The 21697-nt window shown below is 40.1% G+C and overlaps 1 pseudogene; it reads right to left on the minus strand.

Moving 5' to 3' along the window:
• Nucleotides 1–2068: 2068 nt before the first annotated feature.
• On the minus strand, nucleotides 2069–5110 carry LOC110743401 (annotated as a pseudogene).
• Between the last annotated feature and the right edge of the window lie 16587 nt (nucleotides 5111–21697).

Genomic DNA, 21697 nt, shown 5'->3' on the forward strand with positions numbered 1-21697 from the left:
CACAAATCCCTTTGAATGAGCGACTGCCTATTTTAGGAAATCAGTGACTGTACTTATATTGGTTACGGCTTCCTTCCCCAGCAAATATTCCCAGGTCGATCTTCAGTTCAGGCGGATGACGATGGGCAGTATTCGCAAAGGCACTCTATAGTATAGATGCCTGAGAGCTCTTCAGGCTGTGTGCTAACAATATTTTGATATACTCTGTTTTTCTCCCCCCTAGCTGTTTCCTTTACTGCCTGAGCTGTTTGGTCATGTCTGAACTGCTGCTGATGAAGCCTTTTCTGGCAGGTTGCCCGGGGAGCAGCTCTCCTGTAGATTCCGCCTCTCTCCAGGAGTTGCCTGCCTTCAGTATAATGGGCAACATTGAAAGCAGCAAGGCGTTCGGTTGACAAGGTCAGAGTGCCTTTCATTCCTGCAATAATCAACCAGTGTAGCTCTTCCTCAGACCTGGGGAGAGAGAAGATAGAGGTCAAAAGAGCAATTACATTTCACATTGACTCCAGAAAAGGCTTGGATCACAAGACTGAAAAGAAAAACGGATTCTAGCCTCATTCTTATCCATTCCTTTTCTGGTCATTTTTGTTATTAACACTGCCCTGAAACCATAACAAGTTTTAGCTTGATGACGTGAAAAACGCATTTTTCCGCCTGCAGATGAGATCTTTCTTCTTAGACATTTAGCACTGTCAGCATATTGCAAAAGAATGCAAATGAGCTGCAGGATCTATAACCAGAGACAGTAAGCAAAGGCCATTAATTATGTTTTTAAAAAATGTTAACCCTAGCAGACTGTATAACAAGCAATTGTGCTAATTTCAATCTGTAATCAGTCCCTACATTAGCATAACTTTATTTATTTAGCATTAAGGCAACAATTTAGAGAATATAATTTAGTTGGAAATGTCAGTAATTTTGCAGTGGCAGATTGTTGTTACAAAGCTACCTCTATTTGACCTTACAGCTGCCAGGACTAATTACTTTAATTGCATTAATTGCACTGACCATTCTGGTGTTTAATGTAGTTGCTGTTACTCTTTAACCATTGAGCAGATCAGCCTGGCTGAATTCTCAGTAAAATGGGCCAGTGCTCCTTTCTAAATCTCCTTTGATTCTTTTCTGCATTTTGAGAGCCCAGATAATTCACAGATTACCAATGTTCTCACTGAGATCATGAATTCTGAGGAGAGCTCTTGAAGGAAATAAAAATCTGTACTATATTACTGTATTTCCTCATGGATTCTTATTGCTCACTGCTGACTCGATTAAAGTACAATTAGTTCACTAATGACAAAGAAATGTTTGTGGCAGTTTTGACAGTAGATTAAAACTCCTTTATTTCACATTTTGGAATGAATTTCTATGAACAAGTCTGTACTCTTTATTTCTGCCTTATCGACTGAACCTATAGCTTTCCCCAGGATTGGACTCAACGCAAATTGAAATACACAGCGATGTCCTAATTTAAGGATAGATCTAATTTAAGATCTATGGCCTTGGGAATCTATAAAATAGATACTTCCTCCTGACAAGGAAAGTTTCACAGGACATTTAATAAATACTTTACTACCAGTGATACATCTATAAGTCAAAATGAAGAGCACTTGAAATATCCTTTTTATTTTGAGACGGAGTTTCGCTCTTGTTGCCCAGGCTGGAGTGCAATGGCACGATCTTGGCTTACCACAACCTCCACCTCCTGGGTTCAAGCGATTCTCCTGCCTCAGCCTCTCAAGTAGCTGAGATTACAGGCATGCACCACCATGTCCGGCTAAATTTGTATTTTTAGTAGAGATGGGGTTTCTCCATGTTGATTAGGTTGGTTTCGAACTCCCGACCTCAGGTGATCCGCCTGCCTCTGCCTTCCAAAGTGCTGAGATTAACAGCATGAGCCACCGCGCCCATCCTTTTCATATCCATTTCTCATCCTCAGTAGGCTGAGGTAGGAGGATTACTTGAGTTCAGGAGGTCGAAGTTACAGCGAGCTATGATCATGCACTCAAAACTGGGCAACAGAGCGAGACCCTGTCACTATATATATATATATTTATACATATGTACGTATATACTCCAAAAGTCAGAAAAACTAGACTCAGCCAGTTCCTGTCTACTGAAAGCAGGCAGCAGCTCCTCCTTGCTTCTTTCAGATGATCCTCTAATCTCTGGTTAAACATTTTAACTTTTTTATTTTTTATTTTATTTTATTTTACTATTATACTTTTTTTTGAGAAAGCCAGCTGACTTTTTATTGCTTTGGGGGCGCGGCCTCAGGAGCTCTTGGTGGGGCGGGTCCGCTTCCTCTTCACCATTACAGGCTTCTGGCCGTGCAGGGCGCTGGCCCTGGGGATGGCAGCCATGCGCAGGTCGGGGCATACTTGTTCTTGAGTATCACGTGTCCGATGCTGCTGAGCGTGGCGCGAGCATTCTTGTTGACCATAGTCCGCACATAGGCGGTGGCAGGTTTCCGCTGGCTGAATCTGCGCTTCATGACCACCACCACACCTCTGCAGTCGGCTGCCGGCTCCACGCCCACAGTCTTGCAGTGAATCAGCCCGTTGTGGCGGAAGGAGTTGCAGGCCTTCAGGTTATTGGGCTCTGTGCTGTAGGTCTACTCAACTCCTCTTGATCAGGAAACTGGGGCAGTTCCGCACGACCATCTATTGCAGCTGCGCAGACATGGCGGCGGCTCCTCTCGCAGCGGCCTCAGGGGCTATTTAAAAGGTAACCCTGTTTACTTTGTTCAACGATTTGAATCGCAAAACATTCTTTAATATAGCAATATATACCTATCTGTTTTATTATAACTATTATTCACTGGATAATAATATTAATAATAACCAACATGCATTGAGTGACTGCTGTTCCAGGCACTGTTTTAGGCACGTGATGCGTATTAATTCATTTCATCCCCCCAACAATTCTATGCAATTATTATTATTAATGTTATTAAACAGAAAAGGTAATGTAATTCATAGTAGGGCCGGAATTTTAACCCTCATATTTGGGTCTAGAGCTTCTGAGCTTGACCTTGACGCTACATTGCCTCAGAATTGGATGACATTCTTCCTCTAAGGCTACATGGAATTGATAACCAGATTTCCTGCTATGTCAGTTAACTCCTAGCTAGCCATCTTTGATTCCTCATCTGGCAGAGTTCAGTTTGGCAACATTTTTCTTTAAAATGAGGCACCGTGGTCTGAATACAGTTTTCACACTCCAAACATGCAGAGTATTTCTTCAGGCTAAGCTCTACTGGTCTGGAAGTTCTCAGCCCATATGTCACTTCCTTCTCATGACCCCCGCAATCGGCCTTAGGAAGCCTCAGCATCGGCTCTGGTGGTACCACAAGGCTTTCTTTACTGGCATTAACACCCTGAAATTAAAGAATTAATCCAGATTCCCTGCCTTTCACAGGGAGAGGGGGGGGTGGCTCTGTCCACAGTTTTCAACAGTTTCACTGTTAACTAATCAATCCCACACAAAACAAAACAAAAAAATTCACGAAACTCTTGATTCCTTCAGATTTCAACTGTATATTCAGATTACATGGTATCCCCAGAATGAGGAGGCAAATGAATGGCTCTATATGTGCGTGTTTTTTTGTTTTGTTTTGTTTTTAATTCCTCTCTGGATCCTCATCAGGCGTGGAGCGCTCATTGGAGACTTTCTGACAGGTAGTAAACCCTTCAGACATAGTGTTTATCCCTTCCTCTAAGGCCCCTTTATAGCCAGCTATTTCCCTGGAAATAACCTGTGACTCTGATGAACCGGGATTCTCACTATGTCTCCAACACAGCCTCACTTTCTGTCTCCATGAATCGACTCATGTGGTTGCTCTCCCCGTCCCCATCCTGTTTGCTTTCTGCTTACACAAAAGATGTGTGGAATCCTTTCCTTCTGTAAGTTCACCTCAAGCAGCACATCCAGCGCTTTTCTAGAGGCTTTGCAGTGGGTTATTCTGTCATTTCCGCCCTCTTAGCCCCTCTCCCCTGTGCCTGCTTTGCTCTGTTCCTCTGGACTGTGTCCTTATCTCCTCTTGTATGGGCCATCACAGTAGTTGCCCAGCAACTTCTAGTCAGTAGAAGAAAACTGGCTTCCAGTTTTCTTCATCCTGCTGACACTGGCCTATGGAAAATCACCCCGGGGCTCCCTGCCTGATAGAGAACACTTTTTGTCTGCAATTGTCAGCCACATCTGCATTTTCAGTCTGAAGGTCATTCTTCTAGTGGAAAAGACACAAGCAAAATGGAGTTAAGTCATTCTATTTTCTCTTTGTCTCATTATCATTACATCATGATCTCTTAGAAATGTGGCTAACAGTTCCTTGTTCTTACTCTGTACACATTAGTAAAAGTCATTTTTAACCTTTTATTCAGCAAAATTGTGCTTATTTTTCACTTTCTTCTATATGACACCATTCTTTTAGGTTTGTGCTATTGAATTGCTTTTGTTCTTGGCTACAAGTTCTTTGATCTTTCAAACATGCCTTTTAATATCTGAGCTCCAAGGAGAGTTCCCAAGCAACCATATTGATTTCTTTAGTTTTTGTTCCATATCTGGCTAATTTTTATTATATAGTTAGAATTTAATTTTCTAGTCCTTCTGGACCTACTTATACTCTTCTAGAAAACCCTCTGGCCCTGGGACCAAACATATATTTTCTTTGAACTTTTTGAAATGTGCTTTTCCATGATCTAGGATGCATGTCAGATACTGCTGAACCTATCTTTTGCTCAGATGGATTTTAAGGCGATCTCACTTTCTTCCAAGGTTCTCAATACTTCTTTGTTCTAAACCTGTTCTTTCTTGAAGATTGGACTCAAGTTCAGAGTGTCCTGCAAAGTCCAAGTTGACAGACTACGTCTTTTTATTTGCTCCAACTTCTGTTCCTGGAGGTGAGACAGGCCCCAAATCCTACACTGCTTAGTGATAATAGGTGGCCACACCAAGCTTTGGCTCCTGTGCACAGGCACTAGCAAAGAACACCAGAGGAGCAAGAATGACAGCTACAGGGAAGGTACCCAGCCTCTTTACACTGGAATGAAGGCCACCAGGTCAATGTGTTATCTGACATAAATGAATGTGGTCTCCTTTGCCCAGAGGTGTTCCTTTGACGGTGTAGAGAAGGAGATGGCAAAGCAGAGGAGGCAAGGGAACCAACATGGGAGGAAGAGAAAGCAATGAGGGGTGGGGTGGGGAGGTGGGGGACTAGCATCTACTGAGACCCTATTTTTTGCCAGGCACTGTGCTAGGCATTTACACACATCTATCACTTATTTCTCCTAATACTACTGTAACACATAGGGAAACCGAGCATGATGTAAGTTGACTTCTGACAGTCACAGAGCTAAGGAATGTGAAAACCAGGAATTAAACCTATATTTGAACATGACAGGATAACAACAGTAACACAATGCCATTAAAACAAAACCAGAAACATACATTTCATTGCAATACAGGTATCTCAAGTCACATGCATCACAAAAGTAATGACCTTATAAAAAGATATATGTATACATCAAAGCCTTATGACAAACTTCAAGAGAATAGCTATTTTACTGTACATTATTAATAATTTTGATGTATATTACTAGAATTTTGTTGTATCTACTTTGTTGAAAATTGTACCCTTTATTTGAGTATTTTTGCTGGGCAGAGTTTTTTGTTTGTTTATTTTTAGTTTTAAATCCTATTGATGATACTTCTTAGCCAAATGGGAAGAAAAATAAATAACACCATAGGGATAGTTACATACTTTGTGACCTATAAAGGAAGTAGTCTTCTTGGTACATTACTGTCAGCTAAACATATAAATGTTCTTTGAAAAGTCTGCTTCTAGATGTTAATGGAGGTATTGATTTTACCTCTGTCTTTTTTTGATAATGCCTATTTCCTGTGCTACCTCCTCATCTCCATTCTGAGCTCTGCTCTCTCAAGTGTTAGTGTCAGAGGCAAGTGCCAAAACCCAGGTGACTAAGTGGGTGTCAAGCCAGTTGCAGAAACAGAGGGAAGACTTAACTAATGGCACAGGTCTTCTAAGTCAATGGACCCTGTCTCTCCTAATTTCATTATCAATTCACCACAGGAACCTGACAGAGTCCGTGTGCTAAGTCAAATTCGAAAGCTCAAAAATGAAAAGGGAAAAAAAAAATCCATTTTCAGAGTCAGGTAAAAACATCATAATTCAGAGAAAATCTTTAGTATTGATTTATAGCCGCAGACTCCTGTCCAAAGATTTCCTCTTTAAATTAAGAATACTAATGATTTCTCATGCTGAAATTAATAATCCCAAAGCTGCACATATTCAAAAAAGACACTAATTGTACTTCAACCAGGAAGTGCCAGTGAGCAGATTCCTAACCTGTTTCCTTCAGTGACTGTGGCTGATGACGTGCTGTGGTGTTCCTGAGAATCATATGCTTCCTTGGGAGGCATTATTGTGTTTGCCAAGAGGCCATCAATTTGAGATGGAATATCCTGTTTGTTGAGGCTTCTATAACCTACGATCCAATGGCTCTCGTTTGAGACAAAAGTTCTTGCCTGAGTCATTTGGAGACTGAATTGTGCTTGTGAAGGTGACGCAGACCCCACATGAAGACAAGCCAGGGCAGGCTGGGGCCAGAGCAAGGCACTGATCAGTTCCAGAGGAAACCAGAGCTTTCCAGATAGCCACAAATAATTGAAACCAGGAGAGAGGAAATAGCTATTTGTGGGGAATAGGAAATTGATATTGAGAGGAAATTGATATAGAAAGATACACAGATATAGTCATTTTGCTGCTATTTTCATTTACTCTGTGCTATTGTATGTATTTTTGTAAGCCACATGAAAATATTTTTAAAATTGTGTAAGAGTATGAATGAATAGGTAAAATCTCTTTAAAATATTTGATTTTTTTTTCTTTTTCTTTTTTTTTTTTGAGACAGAGTCTCGCTCTGTTGCCTAGGCTGGAGTGCAGTGGCGTGATCTTGGCTCACTACAACCTGTGCCTCCTATGTCCAAGCTATTTTCCTGCCTCAGCCTCCCGAGTAACTGGGATTGTAAGTGTGTGCCACCATGCCCAGCTAATTTTTTGTACTTTTCGTAGAGACAGGATTTCACCATGTTGGCCAGGCTGCTCTCGGACTCCTGACCTCAAGTGATCCACCTGCCTTGGCCCCCCAAAGTGCCAGGATTACAGATGTGAGCTATTGCACTAAGCCTGTTTTAAGTTATTTTACTGGCAAATACTATCATTAGAAATTAGGCCAGGTGCAGTGGCTCACAACTGTAATCCTAACAGTTTGGGAGGCTGAAGTGGTAGGATTACTTAAGGCCAGGAGTTTGAGATGATCCTGAGCAACACGAGGAGACCCCACGTCTACAAAAAAAAAAAAAAAAAAAAATAGCCGTATGTGGTGGCACATGCCTGTAGTCCCAGCTACTCGTGAGGCTGAGGCAGGAGGATCTTGTGAGCCCAAGAGGTCAAGGCTGCAGTGAGCTACGATCGTGCCACTGCACTCCAGTGCACTGAGTGACACAGTGAGACCCTGTCTCAAAACATAAAAATAAAAAGATAAAATAACTTTGTTAGAAATAAGTAACTCTGTTAGAAGAAAAGAGTATTTAGAAACCTTTCCAGAGTTCCCTTACAGAAAAAAAGATAAAGAGGTACCTATATTACTAGTTAGTTACCCATCTGTTTTTAGAAAGCTTTTTGTATCAAAATATTAGAGTCTTTTGCAACAGCCTCAGAATGTGTTTTTTGGGGTAAGCCTACCATTTTGATTGGTGCACATGTTAAAGAAATTTAAATTTAAAATGTATGCTCGAATATCCTTCTGTTCATCTCCGTATTATGGGACTTTACTGTTTGTACTGTAATTAGTCATTCATATGCTATCTTCCCCACCAGACTGAGTTCCTGGCGGGATCACAAAGTCTCTAACCCCTGTAAGAGTCCCTAGAACAGAAAAAGTACACAGTGGGCACTGTCTGGGGATTAAGTTACACAATGTAACTATTTTGCAGAATAGTTACAAGGATTAAATGAAATGACATAAAATCCAACATGTATCTATAATAAATCACAATAGGAATTCAACTGTTAGTTCTCTCCCCTTCTTCTAACTAAAGAAAAGATACTTTTCAATTTTCAAAGCAGTGTAGAACACTAAATATCAAGTTTCACCTAAAAATATATATATTCTGTAGAACTTGGTTTGCTTTTAAGAATAATCACATTTGAGGCTAGGCATGGTGGCTCATGCCTATAAGCCCAGCACTTTGGGAGGCGGAGGTGGATCACTGCAGGCCAGGAGTTTGAGACTAGCCTGGTTGACATTGTGAAACCCCCGTCTCTACAAAAAATACAAAATTTAGCCTGGCGTAGTGGTGTGCACCTGTAATCCCAGCTTCTCGGGAGGCTGAGACAGGAGAATCACTTGAACCTGGGAGGCCAGGTTGCAGTGAGCTGAGATTGCACCACTGTACTCCAGCCTGAGTGAAGAGTGACACTCCATCTAAAAAAATATATATATATTTGATATATTTGGAAATTTAAAGCCGAGGGAGATGGATGGGAATAGAAAAAAACCTGGAAAACAGAAAATTTGGCTTTCTTCTTATCAATGCTTTGCGGGGAAACAGCCTTAGGAAAACGTTGGCCTTCCTTCTTCTAGACTGTCATGTCGCTGCCTGGAACTAATCTGGATCTTTTGGTCCATCTTGGATGTACCTCCAGGCCACAGGCCCAAACTAAGGGTGAGCTACTTTAAAGGAGCAATGGGAGATTTGGTGCCAATGGCTCAGATCAGTGTTTCCTCAGACTAAGTCACTTATACTGCATGAATTCCATGGATGAGACAACCTCTGAGCTCTTCCTCTGGAGAGTTACCTAGCATTTCCATCCTGCACACAGATAAGCTTTGCCTCTAAAGTCAGGGCTGCTGAGGAACATCTGTTTCTCCAGGTGTTGTAAGGATAGGAAGCCCTTATAGAAGAAAATTAGCCGTATATGGCTATATGCAATGTTGATATACAGAAGGAGAGAGCAGCAATTTGTACCTAAAATGTTTGTAGTTAGTTAAGGGCAAGCTACGGCTTTGGGCTCATAGGAGGAACAATACCCCAGATATGGTAGATATAGAGATTTGTCAGACAATTTATATGCAGGTTTAAAAATATCCTATGTGAAATACAAATACAAAAGGGAGTAACTGCTATGCCACAAGTGATCTGGTGTACGCCTGTGAAAATGACCATTAGGCTACACTGAATTTTCTTTGTAGTTAATTTCCATCAGACCATAACTAGCTACAAAAGTGTGACCAAAGGATGTTTCTTTCTGAAAACAATGTCTACTGTTTTAATGTTTTCCAAACACATCTTTCTCCATCAAACTTCTAATCTCTTTAAATTGCTAGTGAAAGGGGTTTTAAAACATCTAGTTAGTGATTCCTGCTTCTTAGAGCTGTAATTCAAAGAGGGGCAGTGCCTCTGATCACTTAGAAGAGACTTGGAGAAGTACCTCTACAAAGACGTCTTAAAGTAAACAGTGCAATCTTACTTTGGTCTCTGTCTGTCATTTGAGGCATATGTGTCTGAGGACTGATGGCGAACAGCATGGAGCTGTTTTCAGTTACAAATTATTTCATCATTTCTTCGTTTGAGGGGAAGCCGAACAAGGTTCTCCGGAATTTTTTTTGTCAACAAAATGATCTGGTCATCTGTGTTATTTCATTTCAAAAACTGGGACATATTCCAGACTCTGTGGTCTGTCCAGAAATCCCCAAAAATGAGTCCAGGAATCTGAGTTAGGTGTTAGCACTGACCAATTTGTTGGCCTCAAGGTTTTCATTAAAAAGGCAGTATGGGTTGGGTGCAGTGGCTCACACCTGTAATGCCAGCACTCTGGGAGGCTGAGGTGGGAGGATCACCTGAGACCATGAATTTGAGACCAGTGTGGACAACACAGTAAGATGCCCCCCACCCCAGATCTCTATGAAAAAAAAAAAAAAGTCAATATGTTTAAATATCACTCTGACAACCAAATTTAAACACTTTTGGCTCTAGAGTATTCAACCTAAAGGTTGATATTTGATCATATAGATTGATAGTTCTCATTGTCTGCACTTCAGAAACACTGAGGACCTTAATAAAGAAAAGAAAAAGGAAAGGAAGAGAGTAATATAGATACATAATGAAAAAAATTGAATCCACACAAAAGAGTATACAGTGAATTAATGCTCTCTCCAATCCAAGCTTCAGTTTTCCAGTCTCTAACTCTCTTTCAACTGGGATTAAAAAACATACAGATGCCCAGACCTCACCTCATTCCCACTGGGTCACTATCCTCTGGCATGGGTACTTCTAGTAAGTTCCCTGGGTGATCCTATTGCCCAATCAGGTTAAGAACCACTGACTTCGATGGTGTGGCAGAATTCCTGGACCTCTCACGCTGGTGGGCACAGTATAAGATGTGTGGGTCTGGGGACTCACTGAGTATCAGACTTTAGAATTGGAGAACCCTTATTATATGCACTTGTTAGGGTGAAAAGGTTTTGTGTTACTTGCTTAAGAGGCAGTTTAATATAGTTAAGACAAAACAACACTACAGCAAAACGAACTTACGACTTGGAATGTAAGAAAAATCGCTAGATCTGACTTTACCAATACTTCATTGTGTGACATTGCCATCACATTGGAAAACTTAGGAGGCTGAACTAAATGAAAGTATAATGTTTACCTTGCTAATATTCTGTAGTGTAAAAGGTAGATGACGTACCCTGGATCGATCTATACTTTTTTCCTAACACTACCTGGTTTTGTTCAGGTACCTAAGCCCTCTGACATAGTCCAAATACTTTAAGGGAAGCTGACTCCCACATGGCCTATCGGTGAGGCTGATTGATTGAGGGATAAGTCCTTTTCTCTTTAGGGATGGGTATGTGATCCAATTCCAGAAAATATAAGATCCCGACAGATTTGTGGGAAGTTTCTGAAACTATGAGGATCTAGTTCCTCCCTCCCACCAAATGTGAACAAGAAAACACCAGAGCTCTGACTGGTACTGTGGCCATTCTGTGATTAATGTGGAATGGACTTTAGTACTGGGCTTTCACTCTGAAGGCAGAGTGAAAAGACTAATAGAACCCAGACCAGGTCAATGTATTGAACCATGGCATCCAACAATGCTGAAGCCCTCACTATATCTGGACTTTCTGATAGATGAGCCAATAAATCTATTGCTTAAACATTTCTGAGCTTAGTTTTCTGTTACTTGAAGCTGAAATCCACCTTAGTAATCCATCTTCTTTAAGTCTAAATCCCTCACTCAAGGTCTTAATTGATTCCCTGCTTTCAGGTATCTTTCATTAGCTTCTTGGTAATTTACCTTTTTTAAAATTTATTATTATTATTTTTTTCCAGTTTTATGACCTCCACTCACCCTGATAACTTAGAAACTACTAATTTGCCATTTTTATCATCTCTTCTCTGTCTACTCTTGGCCCATTACAAATTAGCATTTAGAAGCATTGAAGTTTATGTGTATGTGTATATATACAGCTCTTGTTCACAGTAAGGGGATACTTTACTAGTGAGAAGTGGAGAGGAGGCTAATGTACAGTCAGTCAACCGTTTTAGAAATCTAGGGATGTCTGTAAAAGAAATTTCCAATGTCCCCTTTCTAGCTTTAATTAAGTAAAGGACCATTTGAATCTTGATGCTAAAGGATCAAGAAATAGATTATTTCATACGGAATGTAAAAGTTCTTTCTTCTTACCTTGGGGAACTGATTTTATAGAAATTCAGGGGAAGGAAGGGAGGGAGGGAGGGGAAAATTCATTTTTTCCTAGTTTTACATCTTAGGGCGTTTTCATATATAACTTCAGTTAAGTCTTACAACAAGTCTGCAAGGTAAGTAACTTTTATCTCCACTTTATGTTTGGGGGCAACTGAAACTTAAATAAATAATGTTTTCAAGGCCACTCAAATATGTGTCACAGCCAGATTTACACCAAGGACTGTAAGACTCCAGAGTCATATATTCTCTACAACTTAAACTTCATCAGCTCATTGCCTAAATCCCTGGCGAGTTTTTCTGACTTTTGCAGTCTTCTCCAGTGGTCTCTTTGTTGAGCAAGTGGTCAGTGTCACGGGGACGGCCTTCTAGCTTTGGGCTGCTTGTGGCTTCCATTCCTGGGTAGTTCTGCCCTTCTCCTCAGGCCCTCGGAAGCCAGTGATATTGTCCGGCTGCTTCTCTCCCAGGCAACTCTAGTAAATACAAGGTCACTGAATAAATGGCTGGTTCCCATCAAATATTTCCCTGACTTGATTTCCCCACCATACTTTGGTGTTCTTGTGGTCACCACATATGAAATGATAGCCCTGGTTATAGCCACCAACCTGGTCTTGTGGATCATTGCAATTGATTGAATTGTTCACAAGTACCCACTACCTGTTTTTATGCTGCATATTTTCTCTGTTTTCTCTTAAGTAATATGTCTCAGCTCTTAGTGAAACCTGCCACAGTGCCCAGGAACACACATTTATAGTACAACCTGACATGTCAAGCTTAAAGTATGATGAATCACCCTGAGCAGGCTGGGGTGGCTCTCTTTTTAGAATTATTCCCAACCATGACATCAGAACACTGTAATAATATGGAGAGAAAGTGGATGGGAAGAAACATTGACAAAAAGGAAAGAAAGAAGGGAGGGAGGGAGGGAAACAGATCTGGAATGGTTGAACCCGTAGAACTGCTGATAGGATTTTTACCAATTCTATTTACATAGACATTGTTTTGGCTTAGCGATGTCAACATCAGTACTTCTGAAAATTATATTTAGAGGGTAACAATGTAACGAGATCTAGACATCAACTCAAAGATATAAGCAGAATTTTCTTTTGGGGTTGCCAGGGGGCATCTGGCCATTCTTAGAGAAAAAAACGATGTCCTGATTTTCTTGTTTCTCTTCCACTACTTTACCACTCCCAGTAGTTTGAGGGACAAGGGGAAGGAAGAGCACAGATCTCCACATTTCTTGAGTGATTCTTACATGCTAGGAATGTTCGTGTCTGTGAACTCATTTGATCATCACAAAAACTGTTCAGTGAAGGTAGGTGAAAATTATTGTCCCTGTTTTTTATCCTTAAGATAGGGGAGGCACATAGAAATTGAGTAATGTTCCCTGCTATTGCTAGTGAGTGACTAAGTGGAGACTTGGACCTCCTCTTGTACCAGCCCCTTTGATATGGTTTGACTGTGTCCCCACCCAAATCTCATCTTGACTGTAGCTCCCATAATCCCCACGTATTGTGGGAGGGAGCAGGTGGGAGGTAATTGAATCATGGGGGCGGGTCTTTCCTATGCTGTTCTCATGATAGTGAATAAGTCTCATGAGATCAGATGGTTTTATAAAGGGGACTTCCCCTGCACAGGCTCTTTTGCCTGTCGCCATGTATGACACACCTTTGACCCTCCTTCGCCTTCTGCCGTGATTGTGAGGCCTCCTCAGCCATGTGAAACTGTGAATTAATTAAATCTCTTTCTCTTTATAAATTACCCAGTCTCAGGTATGTCTTTATTAGCAGCATGAGAACAGACTAACACACCCTTCACGCGCATTGTCTCATTTAATTTACACAACACTTTCATGAGGTAGGTAAAATTCTCTTACAGTTCTCAAGGCCAGAAGTCTAAAATCAAGGTGTCAGCAGGGCCATGCGCCCTTCAACGACCCTAAGAGAGAATCCTTCCGTGCTTATTTCAGTTTATGGTGGCTCCTTGTGTTCCTTGCCCTGGCCTCTGTTTTCATGTGGCCTTCTTTCCTGTGTCTCTATGCCTTCTATTATGTCTCTCCCAAGACACTTTCATTAGCTGAAGGCCAACTCTAATCCAGTATGAGCTCATCTTGATCTTTTTATTTTTATTTTTTTTGAGATGGAGTCTCGCTCTGTCGCCCAGGCTGGAGTGCAGTGGTGCCATCTTGGCTCTCTGAAAGCTCCACCTCCCGGGTTGATCTTTTTTTTTTTTTTTTGAGACAGAGTCTATAGGCCCCTGCCACCACACCTGGCTAATTTTTTGTATTTTTAGTAGAGACAGGGTTTCACCGTATTAGCCAGGATGGTCTTGATCTCCTGACCTCGTGTTCCTCCCGCCTTGGCCTCCCAAAGTGCTGGGATTACAGGTGTGAGCCACCACGCCCAGCCGATCATTTTCTTAACTGTATCTGCAAAGACGCTTTTTCCAAATTAGATCACATTCTGAGGTTCAGGATGGACAAGGATTTTGGTGAAATACTTCTTCACCCACTAGAGGAGGTCACGAAATCGTATGCTTAAGATCATACAGCTATGTGGCTAAGGATTTATTTACTACTCTTGTTTATTTGATACCAAGTCTTGTTTATAACCACTTCAGAGACAGCCCTTGGGGATACACAGAGTTAAGTCATGGGCTTTGCATGGGGCTCGAAGATTTGCAATAATAGGTAGAAAAGAGAGCTAGAATAACAATTAACTAAAATTAATGTGGCTCTATTTGAGGGCCCCCCACCCAGCAAGTATGGTAGTATGGAAATGATAAAAACTACATGAAGATCTTTGGTGAAACAATCAAAGCTGAAGAACCATGTCTTAGGGGACTCTATTGGGAAAAGGGTTAATGTAATGGAGACTATGACAAGATACTGTGATGACATAAGAGCTTAATGCTCAGGCAGTAAAGTGAGAAGCTCCCAAGAGTTCACAGGCTTAGAAAATAAATACAAGAGTAGAAGATTTTAAGTGAATTAGTGAACACTACATTCTTGGATATTCTTAAGCATTCAAGGAGATCAATAAAAGTTAGGAATTACTTTTTTGCACTGTGCTTCTTTAGTGGAGATACATTTGCAAAACTGGTCTTAATTTTAGTCATTGATTTGTAAATATTACACACAGATTATATAGAACTTAGTAGAAATTTCTAGCCATTCTGCTAGAAGTTTTCTACATTCTTTCTAAGCAGTTCCCAAGTCTTGGGAAGAAAAACCATGGTTCAGAAATTAGGAGAAAGAATCAAAGAAAGGTCAGAAAAAGTGGAGGGGAGGAGAGGGCATCGAACCAATCTAGCTAATGAAAAACACAGACAAGAAATATGATAACATGGAAATCAGATTTACAATGGTGAATTAAGTCTAAAATTCTGAAGCAGTCTTTCCAGTCATTTATGAAACATTTTTCTTTGATTTCCTTACAAAATTCCTTTTGCTGGTAAATTACAGCATTTTCACCATGGAATGGTTAAGCACTACATTCGGGACATCCATCACTGAGCAAATCATCCAAATCTAACAAAATGAACATTGTGGTAGTGCTGCTGCAATTCTAATGCTCGAGAGTCTTCAAGGTGCTCCACAGAAAGAAAAGGAAAAACTCTGTTGTCAAATGTTTGTAATCAATTAAATCAAAGTAAGACGATCTTGGATTGTATTTATGAAGTCATAAAAACATTTTATCAAAACAGTCATCTAGAGAGTGCTCAATAAACTAAAAATAGAACTATGATATGATCCAGCAATCCCACTTGTGAGTACATGTCCAAAAGAAGTGGAATCAATATATTGAGGCAACATCTGCACACCTAAGGTCATTGTAGCATTATTCACAATAGCCAGGATATGGAAATGATCTGGTGTCCATCAGTGGATGAATGGATAAGGAAAATGTGGTATATACACACAATGAAATGCTACTCAGTCTTAAAAAAAAAAAAAAAAAAAAAAAAAGATATCCTGTCATTTGCAGCAACATGGATGAATCTAGAGGACATTATGCTAAGTGAAATAAGCCAGGCACAGAAAGACAAATACTGTATGAGCTCACTTATATGTGGGATCCAATAAAGTTGAACTATGGTTACCAGCGGCTGGGGCGGGGGAAAAGGATGGGAAGGGAGGAAATGTGGAATTGTTGATTAAAGGGTATAAAGTTTCAGAGAGACAGGGAGGTTAGGTTTTGAGATCTATTGCACAGCAGGGTGACTCTAGTTAATGATAAGAGAGTAAATTTCATATGTCTCACCATAAAAAATGATAGGGAAGGTAGATGATGAATATGTGAATTAGTTTGATTTCATCATACCATGTTGTGTACAAATATCAAAACATCACATTGTACCCCATAAATGTACACAATTATGATTTGTGAATCAAAATACTTCTAATACTAAATTTTAAAATTTCTCCAGGTACCTCAAAAGGGTCTCTCTTTTGTTAAGAAGTATAGAAGGTATTTATATATGTGTCTGCTTGTGAGGCTGAGAGGGAAAATGTTTTTATTTAAGCCTGCCATTTAGACAATGGAGAGAATAGGCTATCCATTAAAAGTTTGATTCCATCCAACTAGAATCACGTATGAGAATTTATTTGTCCCTTTTACATTTATACCCTAGCCCTGATTTTGCTTGGCAACTTACTGGAGAATTTTCAATATCTTGAAAGCTCTTTAGTGTTTTGAGAATGGCACTGAATTGTTTCCCTTGAAACAGATTTAGCAAGTGAAAAATGGAGGGTTTTTTTTCCCCTCATTTTCAGACATAATCTTGGCAGAATGTTTAAAAGAAAGATAAACAAAATGTCAGGAACACTTACAAAAGAACACTACAACAGAGATGCAAGAGGTGGCAGGGAACAGAATAAATGGATATTGTCATACAGATGGCAGCTGCTGCTAGATTGGCCAATGCAGTGATACTTAGTTTTCTTTCATGGACACTGAACTCGTTTCAAATAGCCCTGACACAGCAAAAGTGGAAAGTAAGCGCCTTTCCTTTTCTTCTCTGCCACATGGGGTAAGTCATAAAGTCATTCTTGGTACCACGGACTCATCTATTTCCAGAGAGGTTATGAGTATAAGTGGGAGAATAAATGTTTAGCTTCCCAAATCACCTTGTTCTCTGGGAGGTTTCATCAAACCTAGCAGAATCTGTGTGGATGCTCCAAATCTGCCTGTTCTAAGCACCCACAGATGTTTTCTCTTGGCACACATAATAAGGATCTAGGATTAAATGTTACCATTTAATAATTAATTCCATTCAAACTCTCCCTCCCTTCTGTTGAATGCTGGCACTCTGGCATAACTGCTGATGTGCTGACATCCTGGAACACCTGATGTGCTGATTTCCATGCTATTTGTAACATTATATTCAGGATAAAAGTAGTTTAATTTCCCAAGATGTAGTATTGTAGTTTTCATAAACTGAACCATATGTTGGGATGTGTTCATATACCTGCAGTTAGTTACATTTATATGTAAAAGTTGGCAATTGATTTCTTTCAAAGAAATTGAGAATGTAGATTCTCTAACATTCTCCTAAATGATTTTCAATGTGAAATCCCTATGCCTTTATTAGACATATAATATGCTATCACAGAATTATACAAGACTTCTGTTTCTGAACCAGGAATCATTGTCCTCTTTTAAATTACACTACACATCTGTAAAACTTTAACATTTGAGGAATCTGAGTGAGAGGTATCCATATAGTCTTTATATTATTTTCTCAACGTTTTGGTAATTCTGAAGTTATTTTAACACAAATCATTAAAAAATTACACTACACATACGAAGTAGCTTGGTATATTTTAAAATAAACGATCTTCTGTTTCATCTAAAAAAGCATTAGCTGAAATAAATCTGTCATTTTATATACAGAAAACATGTAGTTTAAAGGTTCTACCTCGCTACCTGTAGAAGCATAAAGTAACAGATACGTTTGTTGTGTAACTAACAAGGTCACAGGCTGTTCAGCTGCTGGAGCAAACTCGATTAAGACCGTGATAATCTTTTGAAAGATTGTAATTTATCTCCATTTGAAGGGCATTATCTTAGTTCTTCAGCTATCACAGGGAGCAAGGTTAACAAATATTCAATGATGAATTTTTGAAAGCTATAGTCAGATCTTGTTCTCTTAAACCCTTCTAAAGGGCTGTCAAAAGGCAATGAAATAAAAATTGTCAAATTTGTTCACAGACTTACATAATGGCTGTTATCTGAGAAAGTGGTTTATGATTCATACAGTCACTACCTTTACTTAAGCAATTTCTTGTTTGCATTAGATTGAAAACAGTCTGTTCCCATTGCTCACGTGGGAGAGATTACCACAAAAGGCTCTTGTTTACTTGCAATAAGAAGCTATGAGACGCAAAATCCGTAAAGAGGGGATCTGTACTCTCAAAATAGTGTGGTACTTTCATTAAGGGTCAGCATTATTGAGTACCTTTTTACCAAGTTTTCTTGATTTAAATGTAGATTTTGGAGTCTACAAGTAGCTTTGAATATTTCAAGTGGATTTTGAAACTAATTTTTAAGGAGGACGAGAGGAAAGTAAACAGATTGAGCATCTTCTGCATGGTAGGTGCTCTGCTTGGTAAACAGGTTATTCTTATTGAATTTTCCGAACAACCCCCATGAGGTATGTATGATTTACATATTACAGATAAGCACATTAAACACCGAAAGCTGAAGTACACAGCACCCATTCACATTGTAAAGTCACTGAGAATCGAACTAGGGAAATACTCACCAAGCTATATCACAAGGATATAGCTTTCCACTACTATCTATGCTTGCAACTGTTTTTATTTTAGTCCACTTTCTGTTGCTTATAACAGAATACCTGAAACTAGGTAAATCATAAAGAAAACAAATTCGTTTCTTATAATTATGGAGGCTGGGAAGTCCAAGGTCTAGCGGCCGCACCTGGTGAGAGCCTTCTTGCTGCTGAGACTCTCTGCAGAGTCCCCAGGTAGTGCAGGGCATCACATGGTGAGGTGGCCGAGCATGCTAGCTCAGGTCTCTCTTCCTCTTTTTATAAAGCCACCAGTCCCACTCCAGTGATAACCCGTTAATCCATGAACCCATTAATCCATGCATAGATTAATCCATTCAGGATGGCAGAGCCCTTATAACCCAATCAACTCTTAAAATTTCTACCTCTCAACACTGCCACACTGGGAATTAAATTTCCACATGGGTTTTAGAGGGGATAAATGTTCAAACCCTAGCAGTCTTTAAAAAGTTTTTGTACAATTTGGTCCAATCATTTGCTCAAGTGAGTGATTTTTTTTCCCCATCTATGCTGAGAACAATTTCTTTGAGGTGCAATATTGCTATGATGTAGATGTTCAACTGGCCTGAAAAGCCTCAGTAACAGTAAGTGTGGCCTCACTGATTCTCAAAAGAGTAAAATAAAAGTGGGGGATGGGGAAGGAGAAGAGGAACTGATATGCCATTCCAGTGTCTTGTGTATTTAGAATGCACAGACGCACCAGCTTTCAAATATTACTTTATGTAACTTAACTTTTTGCTACAGTTAGACTTGGGAAGGGTGATGAGAGAAATAAAGTATAGCAAGAGTAGTGTAAGAGACATAAAATTCAACTTTCTGTAAAAAAGTAAATGCATACTCTTTACACACAGTTTTTCAGTGTCTATGAAGCCAACCACATAATTAGGGCAAGTTATTTGAGCACAGGAGAGAGACCAAGACTACCTTGTATTTTTGATAGGCTTGGTTTAATTTAAAAATGGAGAATGACTAAGACAGGCTTTTAAAAATTAAAGTATATTGAGAAACTTACATTTTTACAAATTTAATTCTTTTACCTGCAGAATATCAAATGCAGCATAATTATGCTGTTCAGAAGATAGTAATAGGATTAAATTTTTTTTTTTGAGACGGAGTCTCACTCTGTCACCCAGGTTGGAGTGCAATGGCATGATCTTGGCTCACTGCAACCTCTGTCTCCCAGGTTCAAGTGATACTCTTGCTTCAGCCTCCTGAGTAGCTGGGATTACAGGCGCGCACCACCACACCCGGCTACTTTTTGTATTTTTAGTAGAGATGTTTCACCATGTTGGCCAGGCTGGTCTTGAACTCCTGACCTTGTGATCTGCCCACCTTGGCCTCCCAAAGTGCTGGGATTACAAGGCATGAGCCACTGAGCCTGGCCTAAAAATATTTTTATTTGTAATGTAGTATAGGTGGTGTGGTCTAGTAATAAGTAAGCTCGAAGTAGGGTGGTGGTAGTAGTCATACAATTGTGTATATTTGTCAAAACTTGTAAAATTGTATACTTCAAAAGGGTAAATTATTTCTTGATGTAAATTTTACCTCGATAAACCAGACTTTTTTTTTTTTTTTTGAGACGGAGTTTTGCTCTGTCGCCCAGGCTGGAGTGCAGTGGCGCCGTCTCAGGTCATTGCAACTTCTGCCTCCTGGGTTCAGGCGATTCTCGTGTCTCAGCCTCCCGAGTAGCTGGGACTACAGGCATGCGCCACTATGTCCGGCTAATTTTTGTATTTTTAGTAGAGACGGGGTTTCTCCAGGCTGGTCAAGCTGGTGTTGAACTCCTGGGCTTATGATCCGCCCACCTTGGCCTCCCAAAGTGCTGGCATTACAGGCATAAGCCACCACGCCAGGCCAAACCAGACGTTTTTTTTTTTTTTTATTGCAGTTTTGTCAGTGTATTCTTGTGACTATATAACTTTATATAACCTTGTTCGAAGATATTAGTAGAAGCATACATGTGAGTCCTTTTAAGAATGTTAGTTTCAGGCTGGTCTGATTGTCTCCCTGGGCTGCAATGAGGAAAATAACTACATATGCCATATTCAGCATACAGTTTCAGGCCTTGCAGAGTATTGGCACATAGTCGGCTCATTTGCACTTGTTGATGGAATACATGGAGATTCCCACTAGGGCATAGCCTCAAGGCACCCTGTTAGCCTTACGTTGTTCTGGAGCCAAAGGTATCTTGCAAGCCTAGCTACTTTCTTTCTTTCTTTCTTTCTTTCTTTTTTCTTTTTATTGAGATGGAGTCTCAGTAAATACTCCATCTTTATTGAGTGGGAAAAGTGGGAAAAGGTTCTCCTTGTGGTGAGTATTTCCCCAATTCAATTCTCATAAAGTGGGAAGAGATTCCCACTGAGGGTTGGAGTTCAGTGGTGTGATCTGATCTCGGCTCACTGCCAACCTCTGCCACCCAGGTTCAAGCGATTCTTGTGCCTCAGCCTCCTGAGTAGCTGGGATTACAGGCCCCCACCCCCACACCTGGCTATTTTTTTTTTTTTTTTTTAGTAGAGATGGGGTTTTGCCATGTTTGCCAGGCTGTTCTCGAACTCCTGACCTCAGGTGATCCACCCACCTCAGCCTCCCAAAGTGCTGGGATTACAGGCGTGAGCCACGCCTGCTTTCTAAGGCCCTAAAGATGTTCATGAATATTGGCAGCATTATGTTGTGTTGGTCAATTCCAGGAGAGGGTCTACACTGGATCTTCTAAACTTTTTAGATCCTGTTTCACCTTGAGAGTAGTTATAGAGGGTTCTCTAGAAGCTCAGCTTTTTGGTGGTAGCTTTTCAGGGGATAATCTTCACTAAACACAAGAACATTTCTACCTTGGGCCTATCCTGAAAAAAAAATGAGGGGCAAAGCTGACCTACCTGGAAAAGCATATTTGTTCAATTATTGTTCCTTTTGCTTAGAGAGGAACAATTGCTTTTGAGATTCATTTCTTCTGTGGATAGACACAATTTTAGAGTTAATTATTCTTCAAAATAAAGTTCAGACTCTCAACAACAATAAAAGAAACTTACTCTACTTGAAGGCTTTGTTTTGATAGAGGGATAGATACATAAATTTTCCTTTAGACTAGAGAAGTATTTACAGTCT

Source organism: Papio anubis, chromosome 5 (assembly GCF_008728515.1).
Source record: "Papio anubis isolate 15944 chromosome 5, Panubis1.0, whole genome shotgun sequence".
Classification (NCBI taxonomy): domain Eukaryota; kingdom Metazoa; phylum Chordata; class Mammalia; order Primates; family Cercopithecidae; genus Papio; species Papio anubis.